Genomic DNA, 18,274 nt, shown 5'->3' on the forward strand with positions numbered 1-18,274 from the left:
CCATTAGCGTCAGTGGAGCGGAGAGCGCGCGATCGGCAGATGAACTTGGCAACTGGTGTTCTTCGCCGCGCGCTCCATTTTTATTTAATGCATCGAGCGCTCCCGGGAGCACCTCACCGGGGCACACGTGTGTGCGGGCGCAAGTTTATTAACCGCGCGGAGGTGTCCGGCCATTAGTCTGATGATTTTACGGACAAATTAGGAGCCCTTGGGAAACTATTAGCCGCTCTCTCCGCGGAGCCTGCGCGCAGTTATTACCCTAAAAGGTTCATTACACTTTCGCCGCTCGCGATTAACGGCCGGGCGCGCGTCCGCCGCTGCCCGGGCTAATTCGTTTTCGGCAATCGGCATTATTAATCAATCCCGCTGGCTCGCCGCTGCCTGCTGGCGGGGATTGCACGGCGGGACCGCGCCGCCGCGAGAACGCTACTTTTCGAGCGCCGACTCGCTCGCGCTTCGTTGGAGACGCCGCTAATGCGTGCGCCGCGATTGCCGCGCCGTCTTATTAACGCCGTATTATTTATTTCCAGCCTGACGCTAAAGTTTCCGGAATCAAAGATGCGCCGGGTTGCCGAAGGTCCAACTGGGAAGCCCCTCTCGATCAACGGCGATCTAATCGAGAAAACCTCTCCGAATGGAAAGTGAGATTACGCTCCCGAAAGTTCCACTGAGCAGGGAGCAAGTAAGTCCGTAAGAGCATAGCGCGGCGAGGCTGGCTCGACGATGACTGTAGCGCAGCGGAATGATCGCAGTCTCGTATTCTCTCGCCCGGATCATCGATTATCCGACAGAGGCGCGCTCGCAGCAGAGGGTGGACTACCCCATCGCACGGACGCGCGCGCAGGAGACGAGGTGCACCGTGGCGACGCGCGGTTGCCGATTTAACGCGGGACAATCGAATCCAATTACGACGAGCGCTCAGTGCGCCTCAACCGCCGGCGCTCCGGGCGAGTGCGCGTCTGCCGGATTTTTCGCGCGCTCGGGCTCTCTCGCTCTGCGCTGCCGCCTCGGCGATCGTCAAATTTTGGCGCGCCGCGATCGCGCGGCGTCTTTGTGCGGCCGCGAGCCCTGCCTCGCTTCTTTATCGTCGCGAGCGATCCGCGACGATACGACGCTCGCAGGCGACGTCCGTCGCGTTCGAAATCCGACCACCCGGGTGGCCGCGTCGGCCGAATAAAGCCCTCGGCGCAATTCCGCCGACGAGCCGGCCGGGGCAACAGCCGCTAATGAAGCAAAGAAGATACGCATCGCAATAGTAGGTCAGCCAATCAGGCGCGAGGCTTGTCGGAGGGGGCCAGCACGCCGGCGCGCCTTGGCAATCCCAATAAATTAATCAAAGCTCGGAGGTTCCTCCTCGCCGGCAGCCAGCATACCTCCCGCGCTCGGCTCTCGTCTTGCATTAACGACGCTTATAGCGGCCGCGTAATCCGTCCGTCTGCTCAGCCACGCGACGACGTCGACGGCGACGACGACGACGGCGCCCGCCTGCGGCTGTTCGTTAGGGGCCGCATTGTCCGTTAACTAAGTACAGCGCCTCCACCCGAACACGCGCACACACGTACACTGTCGAGCCAGCGATCTCGCTCTATATAACCGCGATGGGGGTTTGTAGTAGAGTTCCTCAACCCAATCTAGACCAGACTCGGAACGCAAATTTTCGGCACCCCTCGTACGCGCTCGACTCACGCTGACCGATACTTTCGTTTGCTTTCGTTTTTAGGTTGACTTGACGGCATTTCGAGGGACCTCGTCGAGCGCTAAGTGATAATCGTCGAACGTTCAGAAATAAGCTGCAGCCTCCTACTCCCGCCAGCGGCCAAATTCATCGGCAAATCAAAATATTTTTAGACCTTCGAAAAGAAACGTGAAACTACGTCGTGCAAAGGTCCTCTTGCAATAAAACTATTTCTCTTGCTCAAGGAACATTCGGTCTCGGAATAGCTTCAAACGGAGTTCCCCGCGTACCAATAGGAATCGCCGTGTTGCAAAGAGATTTGCTCAAGGTCATTGGCTTGTTGCCTCAGCGCGTCGAAAACAGGGCCGCGCATTTAATAATTTTCAGTCGGAGTGCGCCTGCAAATTTAAAAATACGACGAATTTGTAGCCGGCATCTAAGTAGGTACTCGAAGTTACCGAGCAGTCATTAAAATGCTAACGGACCCCGAAGATTTCTCCATTTTGACCCGTTAATTCCTCTAAATATTTCTCTTTCGCCCGGCGCTAAAGAGCGAGAGGGCCAAGTCCTTTTAGTTCATCTTTCTCTCTCTCTCTCTCCCGCCCCTTTATTGGATCCGCGAATAAATTACTCGCGAGAGATCGAGAAAGATAATCCCGAGGCTTCAATGCAAACTGCCAGATAAGCTTCGGGCTTAATTAATCCCATCGTGCGCTCGCCGTTCTTTATCTTTTTCACTCTCTCTCCTCTCTGCGCCACGAGTGCATACTCCCTCGCTTCGCCAATAAATTAGCTCCCAGCGACTTCTAACTTTCCAGCCTGGAAAAAATTCAGCCGATTGAGCGGATTTTTGTTAATGCGCGATAGACACGTGCTTCCAGGTCCAGTCGTCTGGCCATTTCTTTTTTTTTTTCTTTTTCATATTAACGAATAAAAGTCACTCTTCGGAACAGCCTCGTTCTTTAGCAACGTTGTCTCATACCGAGTCTGCCTCGCCGTGCTCGACCTCGAAGCGCTGAGCTAACACGTCTCGATTCGGAAATATAATCGGAATAAACTTGCAACGAGCAGCAGCAAAGCGAAACGCCCAAGTGATCTTGGTCGTGCGCACTGGTGTCGAATTTGCCGCGTGGCGGCAGCTCGTCAATCGGTCCTAATTTAAAATCGCCGACACGTTCTGTCGCGCAGCTGCACGAAGTTTACAAATGAGAGAGCGAGAGAGGGAATAAAAAGAGAGGGCTGCGGATAGCCGTGGCCCAATCAAGAAAGCTTGCACGAAACGCGCTCGCAATCAGCAGCCGCTCGAAATCAACAAGCCGGGTACGATTGTTTCTAAGCGCGGGGCGAACGAGGCAGCTAGCTCGAGCACTGCCTGCATGGCGAGTGGAACAAGTGTCAATCAGCGAGCAAAGGCAGCTCCGCCCCTCCCCCCGCGCCTGGCCCATTCAGCGCAATCAGAGAAGCCAAAGCCACGCGATCGAAGCCGATCCCTTATGTACCCCCGCCGACCTTTTCCTTCTTCTTTTATTTATTTTCTTTTTGTTTCGTTGCCCCGCGCTCCGGCTCCGCTCGTGCTCGCGCGTTTTTGCCGGCCGTCGATCCTTCGGCTCTGGCCCGATCGGGCGTGCAACGCGCGCCGCCGAACTTTCGCCAAATTTCGAGGAACGTACCTGCGCGGAACTCTCTCGCTTTTTATAGACGACAAGGCCAGCTCAGCGCGATGCCGGCGAACGACTCGCAAACTACCTTTTACGGCGAAAGCTAATCAAGCCTACGAGGCACGGCCGAGCGTGCCTCGGTCAAAACCCGGGCCGGCGCGCGGGCCGAGCGAGTCGTTCGCCGAACGCGCCGAGAAAAAGGCAGAGCGCGTACGGCACGCACGCGTGCGACGAAGGGCGTCGCCACGGGCCGGGGCAATTTGCGAGCGCGCCGGCTACCGGTTCCACGCGACGACGTCAGCTCCTTTGTCGGTTGGCGCGCCGGCCGACGGCCCGTAAGCGAGCTTCGAGCCCGCGATCCCGCGATCCCGCGCGGCTGCCCAAACACCACTCGGCGGACCCACGGGATCGGGTCTCGACGCTCTCGAGTCGAATAACACGGGCGCTCCGCCCGTCGGCTTTTCTCCGGGTGGCGCGCCGCTCGCCAATAGTTTATCCAGACGTGCCGGCGAGACGCAGGGATGCAGGCAATCTCGCCAAGGAAAACTTACCAGCGCAGAATCAGCTGCAACTGCCAAACGACGGAAAGCCGCTACGACAGCATCGCCTGCAAGCACAGAAACAAAGCTTCTGACTTCGCTCGAGAAAGAGGAGGAAGGTGCTCTCGGTCTGTTGGCTCGAGCGCCACGAGAAGCCGCTTATTATCAGCCTTTCCGCTGAAGAACTGTACAAGGTTCCGCACGCGCGCGCGCAATCACTTATCGCCCGTTTGTTTTTCGACGGGTAGGCCCTTTCCCACCTTCAGCTGAAAAGAGCGCGCGCGCCCGCATCGCCGATAAGGCTACGTCTACTTTGCATACGCGTTTGCGTTGCTTTGAAGAATCGTCGACTTGCGGGAGCAACAATTTTAAAAACGAGACATGTTCCAGTCCGCTTAGTTGCAGGTGTATTTTCGGAAAAATAGGGTATTCAATAAAAGACGCCGGGGTACAGAATAAAAATACGAGCTCACACACAGCAGCGGCACATTTGAATATGGCTGCTCAGTCGCGTGTGCTACGCGCGCGCGCACGTGTGCGCGTCTGTGTGTATGTGTGCAATCTCTTGAGAAAGCGAAACTGCCTCTCAGTGGCGTGGCAATCTCCTTGGATCCAATATCCGAGTTTTTTGACAGCAATTTCGGTCACGTCCGATAATATATCTGGATCATTAATATAAAGCTTCTCTCTCTCTCTCTCTCTCTCTCTCTCCCTCTCTCTTTCTCCGGCTTGCCTTTTCCCTCCCTTTCGCTCGCTCGCTCGCTCGGGAAAATTGCTTTTCAATCCCCGCCGGCCGATATGACACCCCCTTCTCTCTCTCGCTCACTCACACGTAGGTGCCGCGCGCATCCCTCTCGCTACGTGTGCGCGCGCGAGCGAGCTCCGCGCGAGCTCGCGAGTGAGAAAGAGAGAGATGAAGAAGAGAGACGAAGGTTGCCGCCGCTGTGTGTGCGAGCGTGTAGCGTCGAGTTTTGCGATGAGACAGAAAACTAATTTGTTGCGTGCTGCCGGCCCGCCCGCGCGCCGGAGAGGAGTGAGCCCTATAGATGAAATTTTCCTTTTTGGAAAATTGATGAGCGGCTTATTGCGTTAAGTCGAGTCCACGTGTGCGCGCCTCTCCTTGTGTTTTATAAATAACCAAGCTCGCTCTCTCTCTCTCTCTCTCCTTTGCTCTGCCCAGGCACAGCGGTAAAAGTGTGTTTAACTTTTTCGTTTAACGCTTTCTTTTCATCTCGCGCTCGCGCGAACTGGGATATTAGAAAAGTTTTGATTATATCTTTATCGCTTTAAATGAGAACTGAAAAGACTCGATCAGATGGGCTTTCGGACAGCGCGGCAGATAGTTATTGTATGCATCGAAATTGATAGCGGCCTCGCGCGGCAATAAATCAGGCGAGCAAACAGAAGAGAAAAAAAAAATAGCTGACGCGACAGCTGAAGCTAATTCGAGCAGCAGATAAAAAGTAATCTCACGAGAGAAGAAGGTTTCAAGGTCCAGCGTCGTCGGCAATAAAAATTAGTCGATCTAAGGAAAATGAGATCGACGGCGGGGCGACGGTATAAATATAAAGAAAGAAAAAAGGAACATCCTACGGGGCACGCGTAGCGGAAAAAAAGAAGGCTAACCCAAACACCCTTCTCTCTCTTTCCTCCCCACCATAAAAGATCTCTCCCCCGCTTTCGATCAGATAAAAAATGTATTATAGCCACCCATGATACAGAACTCAATACCGACGCGCTCGCTCGACTCGGCTCGGCTGACGACGACGACGACGACGACGACGCCGAGATGGATTTAAGTTTGTATTTCGCAAGTTTTAAAGTTTCGATTTTTTTCCCCACCGAAAAACACCGGTTTTTTTATGTACCTTCTTACAGCGAGATACACATGCCGTCTGCGTGGATCTCTATCTCATTGTCATTCTATTTTCTTGTGGGGATTTGCCTACGCGTACGCTGACTTTTATATGATATCCCTTTTTTTCGGTAGAATTTAACGGAAGTCGCATATCCCTTGCCCCCCCCCCCCACAAATTGCTGCCGAACAAAAGCCAGAGAGAGGGAGAGAGAGAGAGAGAGAGAGAAAGACTCCGATGGTACTATATATAGAGTCTGTTGGCAATCTGGCTAAGATGCAAATCGAACTATACGGTGCGGCAGCGAGCGCGAGCGGCGTTAAAACGTATCCACTCAGCCGAGGTAAGGCCAAGGGGTAATTTTATCCGCACTTAGCAGATGGATTCTCCCTCCTTGATGCTTCTATCTATGTCTTTCTTGCTCGCGCGCGCCTCTCCTGCTTCGTTTCTTAAGGGCCGCCCGGCTTTCTTCCGCAACAAAGTGCATTAAACATTTATGGCATTTCTTTTTATGGCCACTCTCGCGCTAACCTTGCTTTTGGATACACGCAGCGCTCCCCACCTTATCGACAATTCGCGCGCGTTTAATATGCCCGCGGAGTCGGTTTTGTTCCTCTCGTGTCGCGACTCGGTCGATGAAAAGACCAGCCCGGAGTCGTCGCGCGGCGAGGCCCGCGCGCAACGAAAACAGCCTCGAGAACCGCAAACGAGCGTCAATCAGCGCTCGTAACAACCAAATCTCCAAGCAGCGCACTAACGAGTGCGAAACGAACCTCATCAGACATTCGTTTGACTCTCTCGCTTCTCCCGTGCAGAAAAAAAAAAAGAATCATCGCGTCATTGTTGTAGTAGTTCGACCCTCGATAGCATACTTCGTCAAAGCGTTCGTTCTCTTCCCGGAAGCGGACGCGCTAATTAACGAACGAGCGAGAGAGAGGGAGAGAGAGAGAGAGCTCGCGGATGCTAATGCGATTGGCCGCAGAACATCAAAGGCTTCGGATAGCGCATAATGAAGAGCATCTACAAGCGCGGCGAGCGACGCGGGGAAGAAGGAAAAAATCGGCGCTGCGAGATGTGTTTCGGCGTACGTAACCCTCGAGATGCGACGCGCGCGAGGGTATAACGAGCAGAAGAATTAATGGCGGATGCTCGCCGGTGCGCGGAGGGAGGGGGGAGGAAAAAAAAAATTCGGTTCAGAAATGAGAGATGAGACGCCTCGTTTGACGGGACAGCGAGCTTTATTAACGATGGCTTACTTTCGCTCTTCCTGTTCGCCCAACGGAAATCGGCCGATCTCGTGAATATTCATCGCATCGCGCTCTTTCCTCCTCGACGGTTTGGCGTACACGTTTGGCTGCTAATTGATAATCGCAAGTGCAACCGGAAAAAAAATCTCTTGAAAGCTTGCGAGCGCACAAAAGCTTCGAGCGGATCCGCCGTTGCGAGAAAAAAATTAACACCTCGCTCCGAGATTTTCCCGGAATACGAGAGAGGAACTACGGTAGCAAAGAAGGCAAATTACAAAAAAAAAGAGAGCGTACCGGGAGAGACCGCGCGTGATTTACACTGCGCTGCTCAATCTGAAAAGGCATAGAAAGACATCCTCGCACACAAAGAGAGACAGCAAAAATAAACAATACGTCCGATGGGAATTTTCGACTACCATTCTGAAAAATAAGCCGTACGAAAAAAAAAAAAAAAAAAAACACATTCGCTCTGTACCGCAGCAAGCAAGACCTCAGGACTTATTGTTGCGATATATACACAAGGGATTGTACGCACGCGCCCGCGCGCAGCGTGTAATAAGATAGCCTCATTTTCTTAATTAAGCTCCGAGAGCGCGCGCGTCATTTTCGAAATTGAGCCAAAGCAATTCGCTCGTTAATTAGGAAAGTGGCTCTCTCTTTCTCTCTCGCGCACGCGTTCTCTGATTGAAATTTCAGCTGCTCCCCAGGAGCGCGCGGGCTTTTTAAAATAATTAGAAGAGCGGATTTCGAAAATGCGACCGAGACGTGAGTTTGTAAAAACGAACGGCGCGTCGACGCCTTCGCTTTCTCCTTTTGTAGTGTCGATCGCGCGACCACCCTTCTTTCAGTTTTGTCGGGGTATCGATGCTCTATCGTGCTTTTTCTTTCAACAATCCCGAAGCTTACAGTTGGATTTCCCTGTGGATGATTTCGCTTGGCAACGGCAAGCGCCAAACTGAACGAGCCTTCGATTTTATTCCGACCATTCACTAATTCAGTAATCACTATTAGACTCGCTAAGCCCATTGTCGTCATATCAAAAGAAAGCGAGTATCACGCAACCCTTTACAAAAAAGAGAAACGACAGCATTTTCAAAAGCAAGCTCTTGTATGTACACGCAGGGATATAGTAAAAGGAGCAGAGAGAAAGAGAGACTGAAAGCGGCTAACTGCAGTAATTCAATTGCGCTAGGCGACAAATTGATATAAACACTAATGCACTCGGAGAAAGCGCTGAAACTTTCAGCCCCCGCCGGAATCAAAATAATGGAGCCCCGTGATAAAAAAAAGAGGACCGCATAGCTCGTTAAATCTGCTAATGCACCACGCGAGTAACTATTTTTCTCTTTTTGCGTTTTTTTTTTGTTTTTTTGCGCCATCGTGAGACTGCGGGAATTTTAGTAGGAGAGCTTTGCGCCAAAGCCGCGTTTTCCGTACTTTGCGGGCTGCACTTTGATAGATTATATTCGTTTTTTTATTCGCGCGCACGCGCCACGTGAGTGCGGATTATTGATTCGCTCGATTTTTCAAATTTTTTTTCTCTTGCTTCTTTTTGCGCGATGTTTCGTGGCATGCGATTGCTTGTATTAATTTGTTCTTCGTGATCATAATCGCGATTGATAGTTGGAAAATTTTCTAACGCGGTAAACCACTATCGATATATCCGATCAAAACTTTAAGTATGCCTTCTCTGTATTACGTTCAATTTATTTGTCGTACAATTGAAATTCTATCACAGATGTCGCATAGCCCAACAACACATTTACAGCAGTTTTTCCGGGGAATGTATCTATAGTCTGCACGGATTAAGCAATAGGCTTTTTCACTCGGTTGTTTCATATCTTACTTGTTATAAATCTTCCTTTATGTGCGCTCAGGCTATTTGTTTCAACACAACCTTACTTCACATTGCGGTTGGCAAATATCAATTTTTTTGTCACACAAATGCCCAACGCTCATACTTTCGTTCACGCTCAACCGCAAAGGCTTCGTAACAAATCCGAAAGTACAGGTGTCCATTTAATAGACAAGCGTTTTGCGGTTGCACAGACAATCGACTCGACCAAAATTGTGAGACGTTTCTTTCGAAGGGGGATTACATTGGTGCGTCTGGTTTGTCCTAATGATTTATTGCAGCACGGAAAATAAAAACGCGAGTGCCGCGATATTTTTTGCCGATCCGGCATGAATTTCAATTTACTCTGACGAAATTCTAATGAGAAAAGCCAGCGAATTGCGTTGAATTTCAATAAATTTTAATTGAAACAAAAAAAAATATACCGTGCAATTCCTCGGCAAAGATACCGGGATGGCAATCCTCCATCCATCCGGCAGCGCGATGCTTTTCTTGATTTGGCATTCGAGAAGAAATAAATAAATAGAAAGGAGCAGGCCAAGAAGCGGCGCGCGAGCCGCGGTGTGACGTGCCGGGGGGGGGGGGGTGTCTGGCAAGGAGGGAGGGGGAACAGCGCGCAGATAACATAATTACTTTTGGCCCCTGGCGTACGGCGGTGGTGGCGCGTCTTGCGGCTGTGTGAATTTAATTAAATATTTTCGTTGGCTGCGTCATACGTCCGCCACCCTCGGCCGACAGAGAAGGCACACGAGAGGCAATTTACTTTTTTAATTTGTGTAATGAATCAAACGCGCGGGCTCTACGCTTGTTTCCGGCCCGCGGCCGGATATGAACTTCGATGCACGGGAGGATGGCGCTGGTTTTTCATGTTAAATTGATCCGCGCGAAAAGCGCGTTTTGGAACCTTCGAGAAGATGAAAAAAAAAAGATATTTTTCTTCGTTTCGCTTGTTTCTATGTGTTTCGGGTCGTCAATCGATAGATTAATATTCCGGGGATTGAATTGGGAACAATCGAGTTTTTAACTCGATTAAAAAACACCAATCAATTTCCATCATCATCTTTTAACGAATCACCGCGGCAGATTGAAAATCCCAATCAGTCGATAGTGTGTCCGTGGATCAACAACAGCAACAAAAAAAATAAAGAGGGGGAGGGAAATCCGCGTCGCACTCAATCACCATTAAAGCTATATAGATATTTTCCAGTCGACTTCTTGCGCGATATGCACGGGAGCTATGTGTACGATACGCATATGCCTCCAAACATTAATTTTCAAGAGTGCCACTTTATCGAATGTTACACCCACGTAATCCACTTTTAATATATTAAATTCTACGGCGTGCTCGCGCTCGTGGAGCTACAATGCCAGTCGGGTCGACGTCGAGCGCGAGCGGGGTCTTATACCAGTCGATAGAGAAAGAGATTATTGGATTGGGAGTATGTGCGCGATTGAGTAATTTGACGCTGCGAATTTTATAGATTGAAATCCGGGAAAAAGAGAGAGGTGGCGGGAGGATGATCTGACGCTAACTGCGTTTTTAATGAAATCCGAGTTTGGTATTGGAACAATCGAGTTTTTTTTTTTAATTGGATTCTCAAGAATGGCAATGAGTGGGAAAAATCAATGTTTTTTTTTTGTCTTTTTGGGAATTCCACGAATTACCCAGTTTTCAAATAGCTTTTCATGCATCTCATTGAAAACGCACGCGAGAGCCACGAGCAGATCGAATCGTTCCGGATCGGAAAAGTTTCAATAACAAAAGTACAGCCAACCGGCATCATTGATATAATTCTATATTTATACAAAAAGTTTATCACGTACAGGTTGGGGGATCGTGAAGCTACGCAGCGTTAAACAGCGCAACAATATAAACTCGAGCGAACCTTGTTACGCTCGTTTGATCGACGGCATATCGAAAGAAACACAGCGCAGGGGCTCAGGCTATAAGATTGGATAATTCGGCTGCTCGAACTTAATGAGAAAACGTTATTACGTATTAAGTATGATCCTCTTTAGATAAAAGGAGAGACCGAGACGCACGCGCCCTTATGATTTATACCCCCGGGAGAGTTCGTTCGAGAGAGCTCCCTCTTCTTTTTTTTCGTTCGGGTTGTTGACTCTTCTAACGATTCGCGTTATGTAGGAACGCCGTGCGCTCGCCACTTGGCGTTTGATTGATTTTTCGGCGGGGTAGCACCTATAGCCGTCACTTCTCCTTCTCTTCTCTTTTTTTTTTATTGGATCGTTAAATTAGCGCAAATATTTGGGTTATGAATATGAAGCGAGAGCGAGGCTTTTTCTTTACAGCTATAATCGAGGAGAAGGGGAAGATTTCGACGATGCATTGAACTTCTTTGACGAGAAATGACTTGTGTACGTTTTACCGGCCAAGTTTGAGCTGCGAATCGGGACGTTTGTCAGGAGACTCGTTTGAGTTGAATTTGATTTGATTGCGAGCGATGGAATATTCTTTTGGAAAATTGTGAATAATGTACGAGGCGATAGTTGGCGAGAAGGAGCAAATATCGTGGGGCTCGCTTGATTGAAAATCGCTGTATACTCGAGCCAAGACGCAGTCGCATGTTTTCGCGAAGAGCAAACAATAAACATTTTACACTAGGGTACTATACGGCATCGGCGCTCGCTCGCTCGCTCGCGCCCCGAAAAACGTATAAGCTTTTTGCACGGGCCGATGCATTTAGATTGAATACTAAATTCTGCATTCGCTCGTTGTTCGGCAATAAATATCGACGTTTCTCCCGGGGCAGCGCAGCTCGCCGTTCGATCCTCTTTGAATTTCCGCCGAATTTTCGCTTTTCCTCGTAATTATTTCTCTAGAGGTGCGCGCGCGCGACCGGCAAAATTTTGAAATGCGCGTCGACGCCGGGGCGAGTCTGTTACCGTTCTGCCACCGCCAAGCCCAAAATCTAAACAATTTAATTCCGAGTGTAATACATATACAAGAGGACCTTTCTCCTCCCTCCGCCTTTCTCCTCCAATCGGATATCGACTATCGTAACTGCGCGCATTAAAACCATAAATATCGCGTGGACCCTCTTTCGATATACTCCAAAGCAGCAGCGTAAAGAAAAAGAGGGAAAAAAAATATATATATATATATAACTGTGAGGAGGCGTATAAGACACTTTATCGTCGCGAAACGACTCACGAGGAAATAATGGAAACATCGGCAGATCGATATGTGATACCGATCGTCGTTTTACCCGTTTGCTTTTTGCCTTGTGTGTTTTGTGTGCACCTTAATATTTTTTCTTTTCTTCTTCCCTCGCGGATGTTTTTTCTCGTCGCTCGCTCCAAAACTAAATGATCCTCTAAATCTAAAAGAATTGGTTGTGTTGCGATACGTTGCCAATAAATTTCGGAAACAACAAATATATATATATATATTTTTTTGTTGTTTCTGATCACATGGCATTTCGCGAAATTACCGTCGCGATTAATAAACACGAGGTCAAAATATTCGGTGCACGCGAGCACGCGTTCCGCGGGATATTAATCTCATATAGCGGCTGTATAACGATGATAATAGCAGATAGTTTAAGTGCAACGCCAACGATATTGGATTTATATTCAATAACCTTCATAAACGAAAACCGATGGGTGAATTTCGCTCTCTCGATCTTCTTATCCCCCCTCCCTCTCGTGATTACGCCTATAGCTAATTAAACTTTCGGATTGATTCTCGATCGCGCTGACCTTGAAAATCAAAACCTTCGATCCCCACCCTCTTTTCCAATCTCATTATATTGGGTGCACTCCGGCTGACGCGTTTAATGCTGGAAAGAATGAGCTTCGGACGCGCTCGCCTGGCGATTCAAACGTTATTAACTTTATATATTGGCTGACCGGTGGTACGTACAGACACACACGGGGAGAGGGATGCCGAAATAACACGTCCAGCTATTTCTCTCACACGCGACCCTTATGCATTCTTTATTTTCGCTCCGGCCCCCGTTAGCTAGTTTTCTCTGTTTTTATGTTTTTTTTTTCTCTACGCAAGCTTTGTCTATTTTACGAGCTTCTATTTCTATGATTAGTTTTTTTCTTCTTTTTCGATCGATAGCGAAGAATCGAAATTTTCATTTAACATCTTCTCTGCTAGTTTCTCGTGTGACTACATGCATCGATTGCCAGGCAAATCGGCAATCGTCCTTCTATCACTGGAGCTTTGTTTAGGCAATCGTCCGTCGATTATCCAAGCGTGAATATAACTTGGTCCAGCCTTTTTTTCGTTCCTGTATCCGCAAATCGAGCTTAATCATCGCTGGGAATTTTCGGGAGAATTAATTTCCCCCGTCGTGCATTTACTGAAGATGAACGGTTGCGTTGGGGATTTATGCGACCTCTCTCTCTCTCTCTCTCTCTTGCTTCTTTTTTTCAATTTATCGCTAAAGAAAATCTTAATTTCGATGGATTGTCGAAATAGGGAACGCTATAAATATTGTATGACAATTCGTATACTTGTGAGAAATATATGCGTGATGGGATCGTGGTTAATTTACGTATCGAATGAATAATTTCAACCAACTTAATTGTCAGGCAATGATCTTTTTTTGTTAGTAAAAAGTCATCCAGAACATTAGACTTTCTTGAAAGATGTTTGATTGGCGAACTATAAAACGATGAAGCTCATAACTGTAAATCGACCAGTTCAAGTGGACGTGAATACTACCTGCCGTAAAAAAAACTACCAAGCACAAGAAGCCAATTCTATAATCCGATCCTTCCGAGAACAAGTAACAGTAATACAATATCTTTTTCTCCAAGCACTCCCTAAACAAACATGCAAAAAATACTCGCGCATAAACCGACTTGACAATACGACGCCGCAGCAGCCGCAGCATTCACTTTACGAATTCAAGTACAAATATTTATCGCGCGCGAGAGAGAAACGAGAGGGGGGGGGGGTAGAGAAGGAGACAAAAGAGCTCAATCGACAAATCCCGCAGCCTTTCTACATCCCATGAAAGAAGGAACCCGAGAAAATGGAAATGCGGCTCTGGCGGCGGCAGTGTTCGAGATATCGGCCGCACTCTCTCTCTCTCTCTCTCCCTCTCTCGTCGTGAAACTTTGTCGTAACATTTTTAAGCCGAGCGAGAAAAGGAGAGTCGGCACGGCGCGCGCAGGGGGGTATCGATGGCTACATTTACGAGCTTTCCACGGGGACGCGCGCTAAGGACTCCCGTCCTGTTTCCGCGTCGCTCCTCCACGCGTCGGTCCTCTCATTGTCAATTATTCGAGGCTCGCTCGTCGTAAATATATCGATAATTCCGGTGAAATTAATTTCCGCGCGCGCGACGCATTTGTCTTTTCTATTTTTTTTTTTTGTTTTTCCGAGCCATTGATCGAGAGCGATTTCTCGCGCGCCGAGGCGCGTGGCACGGCATTGAAAATTCTCGATCCATCAATAACGTCTCGCGAGCGTCGATAAACCGTCGGGTAAGAAAAAAAACCTATAAATTTAAATAGCCTTGTTAATTCTTATGCGAGAGCGGGGGAATGTATGAAACAAAAATGATGGCATTAATAATTAATCTGACGTGCCGCCTTCGGATCGCAAAAGGCTTGGATATAAGGCATTTACACACGTGCTCGCGGCAGCAGGATACGTTCGGCAGGAAATCAGTGCTTATTTGTTTTAGCGATGCAAGCCCGCGTGAAAGGGATCTTCCGCGAGGCCGTAAAGAAACTGCTTCGGGCTTCTTTGTTTCTCCGATGCGTGCGTCTATTTTCTTCGCCAGCAGGCAACCACCTCTTTTCCGAAGCGACGTCGCCGATATAGAGAGCAGAGGCGCGATACGATCTGTAATGCGATTCGGGCCTCCCGCGACTTGAGAAAGAGAGAGAAAAGGGAGTAAAGGGAATGGAAGAGTAGCGATGTCGAGCCCTTTTCTTACTTTCGTTTTTTGTTACGCTGCTCTCTTTTGAGATTTCGATTTTACGTGATTCCTGAATTATTAAGTGCGTCGCGTCTTTTTTACACACGTGGAAAATTCGTCCCTACTATTCTTGAAATGATGCGAAGGAAAAACGCGAAGTTGCAGTTTTTCAAAGTCGAGATTTCTACACTTTGCGGATTTTGTTTTATTTATTCCAATTTAGTTTCGTTAAATCTACGTAAAAGAATAATAATTTTGATAAATTCGATAAAACGAAATAGAATATACAATACACAATCGATTCTCTCTGGCAAGTTATACGTTCAGATTGTTATGAAATAGAGAAAAAAAATAGAACATTCTGATAATCCAATTAAATCGCCTCATCCAGATTCGACGCGGCACGTTTCCTTTTTTTTTCCTCTCATCGGCTGTATGCATTGCACACACGCGCGCGCGGACGCGCGCGATGTGAGCGCCAACAGCAGTAAAATCCAATTTTAAAAGCGCTTAAATTAAAGAGAGAGGGAGAGGGAGAGCGAGAGAAAGCACAGGAGCGAGCGAGAAAGGAAACGTGGAAAACACGTGAAATCACTTTAATAACAGCAGCATCGACACATACGCGAAAAGATTTGCGCACTTTTCGCGAGTTAATTGAAAAACACACTTTGCGGCATTGGATTGATAAAGCCTCTCTGTTATTTCTTTTACCCCGCTGGGGCGCATATGCGTGAAGGTGTATGAAATCGCGAATGATGGGCATGGAAGAGAGGGGAAAGTAAAAAAAAAAAGCATGGGGAGAAAATGGGCTGAGAGTGGCGCAGTCAAGAAAAGCGGAGGGGAGAGGGTTAACTGGACGATGATTTATAACTCGCTTCAATAACAGCCGCGATCTCGGAAAAATAATTTCGAGTGAGCGAGAGAGAAGGAGAGAGAGGCGGACGCCGGCACGGACGGGACACTTTTCTGCTTGTCAGCCGATATACGAGCAGAGTGATTTTTGTGCTCTCAATTCCTTATACGATATTTCATGTTTTATTTCAATAGCCAATCTTTATAGATGGATTTTATATACTAATAAAGAGAGTAATGACGAAACAGATTTTACTACCGATAATGATGATACTCATTATTGCAGTGCACGCAAAGAAATGTATTTTGCACATTTGACATAATTCATTGAAAAGGACAGGGATTTACGCGTTTTAACAAACGAATAAAGAGAAGAAGCAACGTTGGTTGCATTATCGTGCATTTCGCTGTATTTTATTCGCGGACAATGATTTGATGTAAGCAGCACGAAACACTGCGAAGAGACTGCAACCTTTGAATGCAAAAAAGTACAAGCGGAGCGACTCGTTCTCCGCGTTCCATTCGCGACTTCTTAGAAAAGTTGGCTGCACGAGCTAAAAAGGACGAAGCCGAAATAACAGGCGAGCGGTAGCCAGCCGCGCGCGGCGGATTTTCGGCGTCGGCGCGCCGCGATGGGGCGGAATGAGAAAAAGAGGCGGCAAAAGCAAACTGTAAATGGGAAGCTGACGATCTGCGCGCGTAAGTCCTCGCAATTTACGGCTATTGGCTTGCTGCTGCTGGCGCTGCACATGTGTGTAAATATCAACGCCTCTCTTTTCGGGGATCCCTTCGATTTCACCGCGCTCGCAGCAGCGAGCCGTATGTTCAAACAGACCGAGTGAGAGAGAGAGAGAGAGAGCATTTTCGTGCGCGCGGATTGACGACTTCATCGTCGCTCTCTGAGCAGGCGGCGCGGTGCAGCGGCGCACTAGCTGTACGCTGATTGCACGTGATGTGTCGAGGGGGAGGCGCACTTGATGAACTCGATTGTAAGTCGATTGTATGTGCATTGTGCGTGCGTCGTGCGTGCACTATATATGGGCTTGAGTTTTTCGTGCGCCGCCGGCAGCGTGAATCTTTCCTTAATGAACGCGGACAATGGCGTGAAAATTATACTTTGTTGGTCAGACGGAATAATCACCCACTAGCGCGTTCTTGTCATGCTAATCAATCCTGATGAGTGAGTGCTTTGATACTTCTCAGCGCTCTCTGGGATTGACTATCTGCTTGCAGAGAGAGAGAGAGAGAGAGAGAGAGAGAGAGAGAGAGAGAGAGAGAGGCGAACTTGACGAAGCTTAGAAAAAGTGTGATTCTCGAGTCGCGAAGGGTTAGCATCGAAAAGGCAGTGGAAGAGAAGAGAAAAAGCGAGCAAACGAACAACAGTGTGGAGGCACGAGTATAAGCAATCCGCTCTCTCTCTCTCTCTCTCTCTCTCTCTCTCTCTCTCTCTCTCTCTCTCTCTCTCTCTCTCTCTCTCTCTCTCTCTCTCTCCTGTGACATTCTCCCAATCCAGCCCCTGACCCGAACTCTTCAGCACGTGTGTACAGAGAGAGAGAGAGAGAGAGAGAGAGAGAGAGAGAGAGAGAGAGAGAGAGCGAAGAGAGAGTGAAGAGGGGTAAGGGGGGAGAGGAGCCGCAGCGGGATCAACGAAGCTGACAGGTTCCTAATGGAACCCGTAAATACCGGGGAGAGAGCCGCGGCAGCAGCCACTGCGGCGTCCGTTATGTTTTCCAAATGAGATCTCTCTCTCTCTCTCTCTTTCGAAAATGGAGTTTGCCAACACTTTGCACTTTCTTAATTGAACCTCTCCTGCGCCAAATAAAATGAAAGAAACGCTCGTTAAGAGAAATTCATTCGATCGTCTGGTTTTTTTCCGCGATAAAATAGAAACAACCAACTGTTTTGCACAATAGGATCCGTGCGCGCAGTCATAAAGATAGCAATTCCGGCATGAAACAAATTCTAGCGGCTAATTAGACACAGACGCGGAGAGCGAGCGAGAGAGAGAGAGAGAGAGAGAGAGAGAGACCCCAAATTCAAGCGTTTTAGCGTAATAATCAGTGGTGGCAACGGTAGTCGCTTGCTTTATACGGCCCGACTTCGTTACACTCCTTTTTATGGGAATTAATTAGAACAATGCCATGCTTTTTACGCGACTCTTGATTTATACGATCCGTTTCATTTTCCTACGACTACTCGCTGGTATACTCAGCGTTGAATTTATATATTTTACTCATTAAAATTGGAGCTCAAGCGGCAGAAACGTCAAAGCACGCGATCCATTCGTTTCGCGCCGCGCACAAACACTGCGTATCCTTTGAAAGCAAGCCCACTTGAATTCTTCCGCAGCGCTGAATATCAAAGTGATCTCGCGTTTTTAATCAAACAATAATACGACTCGCGAAGCCCTTGCTGTTTTATTTATTTATTATTCTTGTTATTATTATTATTTTTTATGACAATTCGACTCATTAAAAAGGAAAAGGCTCTCTGACGCGACGGCGAAGGCGACGCAGCGTAACGCCCGAAAAATGCAGATGACCGGTCTTTCTGGCGTTTCTCTCTTTCTCAAGTTGCAAACGCCATGAATTCGTTTATCAAGCAATAAAGCTCGCCTTAATGAAACTAGCTGCGGGGCGCGTGCGTGCGCCCCTTAATTAACATCGTCCGAGGGAAGGCGCCACTACTC

At 48.3% G+C, this 18,274-nt stretch overlaps 1 protein-coding gene across 1 annotated transcript in view; it reads right to left on the bottom strand.

The window, feature by feature from the left end:
* The window catches only part of LOC131673434 (LIM/homeobox protein Lhx9-like), a 71,872-nt gene that overhangs the window by 30,182 nt on the left and 23,416 nt on the right, over positions 1 to 18,274 (bottom strand). The window contains exon 2 of the mRNA XM_058951437.1: positions 3,885 to 3,940. The gene's annotated coding sequence lies outside the window, so the exon portion shown is untranslated. The remainder of the gene's footprint in view (positions 1 to 3,884; positions 3,941 to 18,274) is intronic.

The sequence above is a fragment of the Phymastichus coffea genome, unplaced genomic scaffold (genome assembly GCF_024137745.1).
Source record: "Phymastichus coffea isolate CEN01 unplaced genomic scaffold, Cenicafe_Pcof_1.1 PCOF00177, whole genome shotgun sequence".
Taxonomy (NCBI): domain Eukaryota; kingdom Metazoa; phylum Arthropoda; class Insecta; order Hymenoptera; family Eulophidae; genus Phymastichus; species Phymastichus coffea.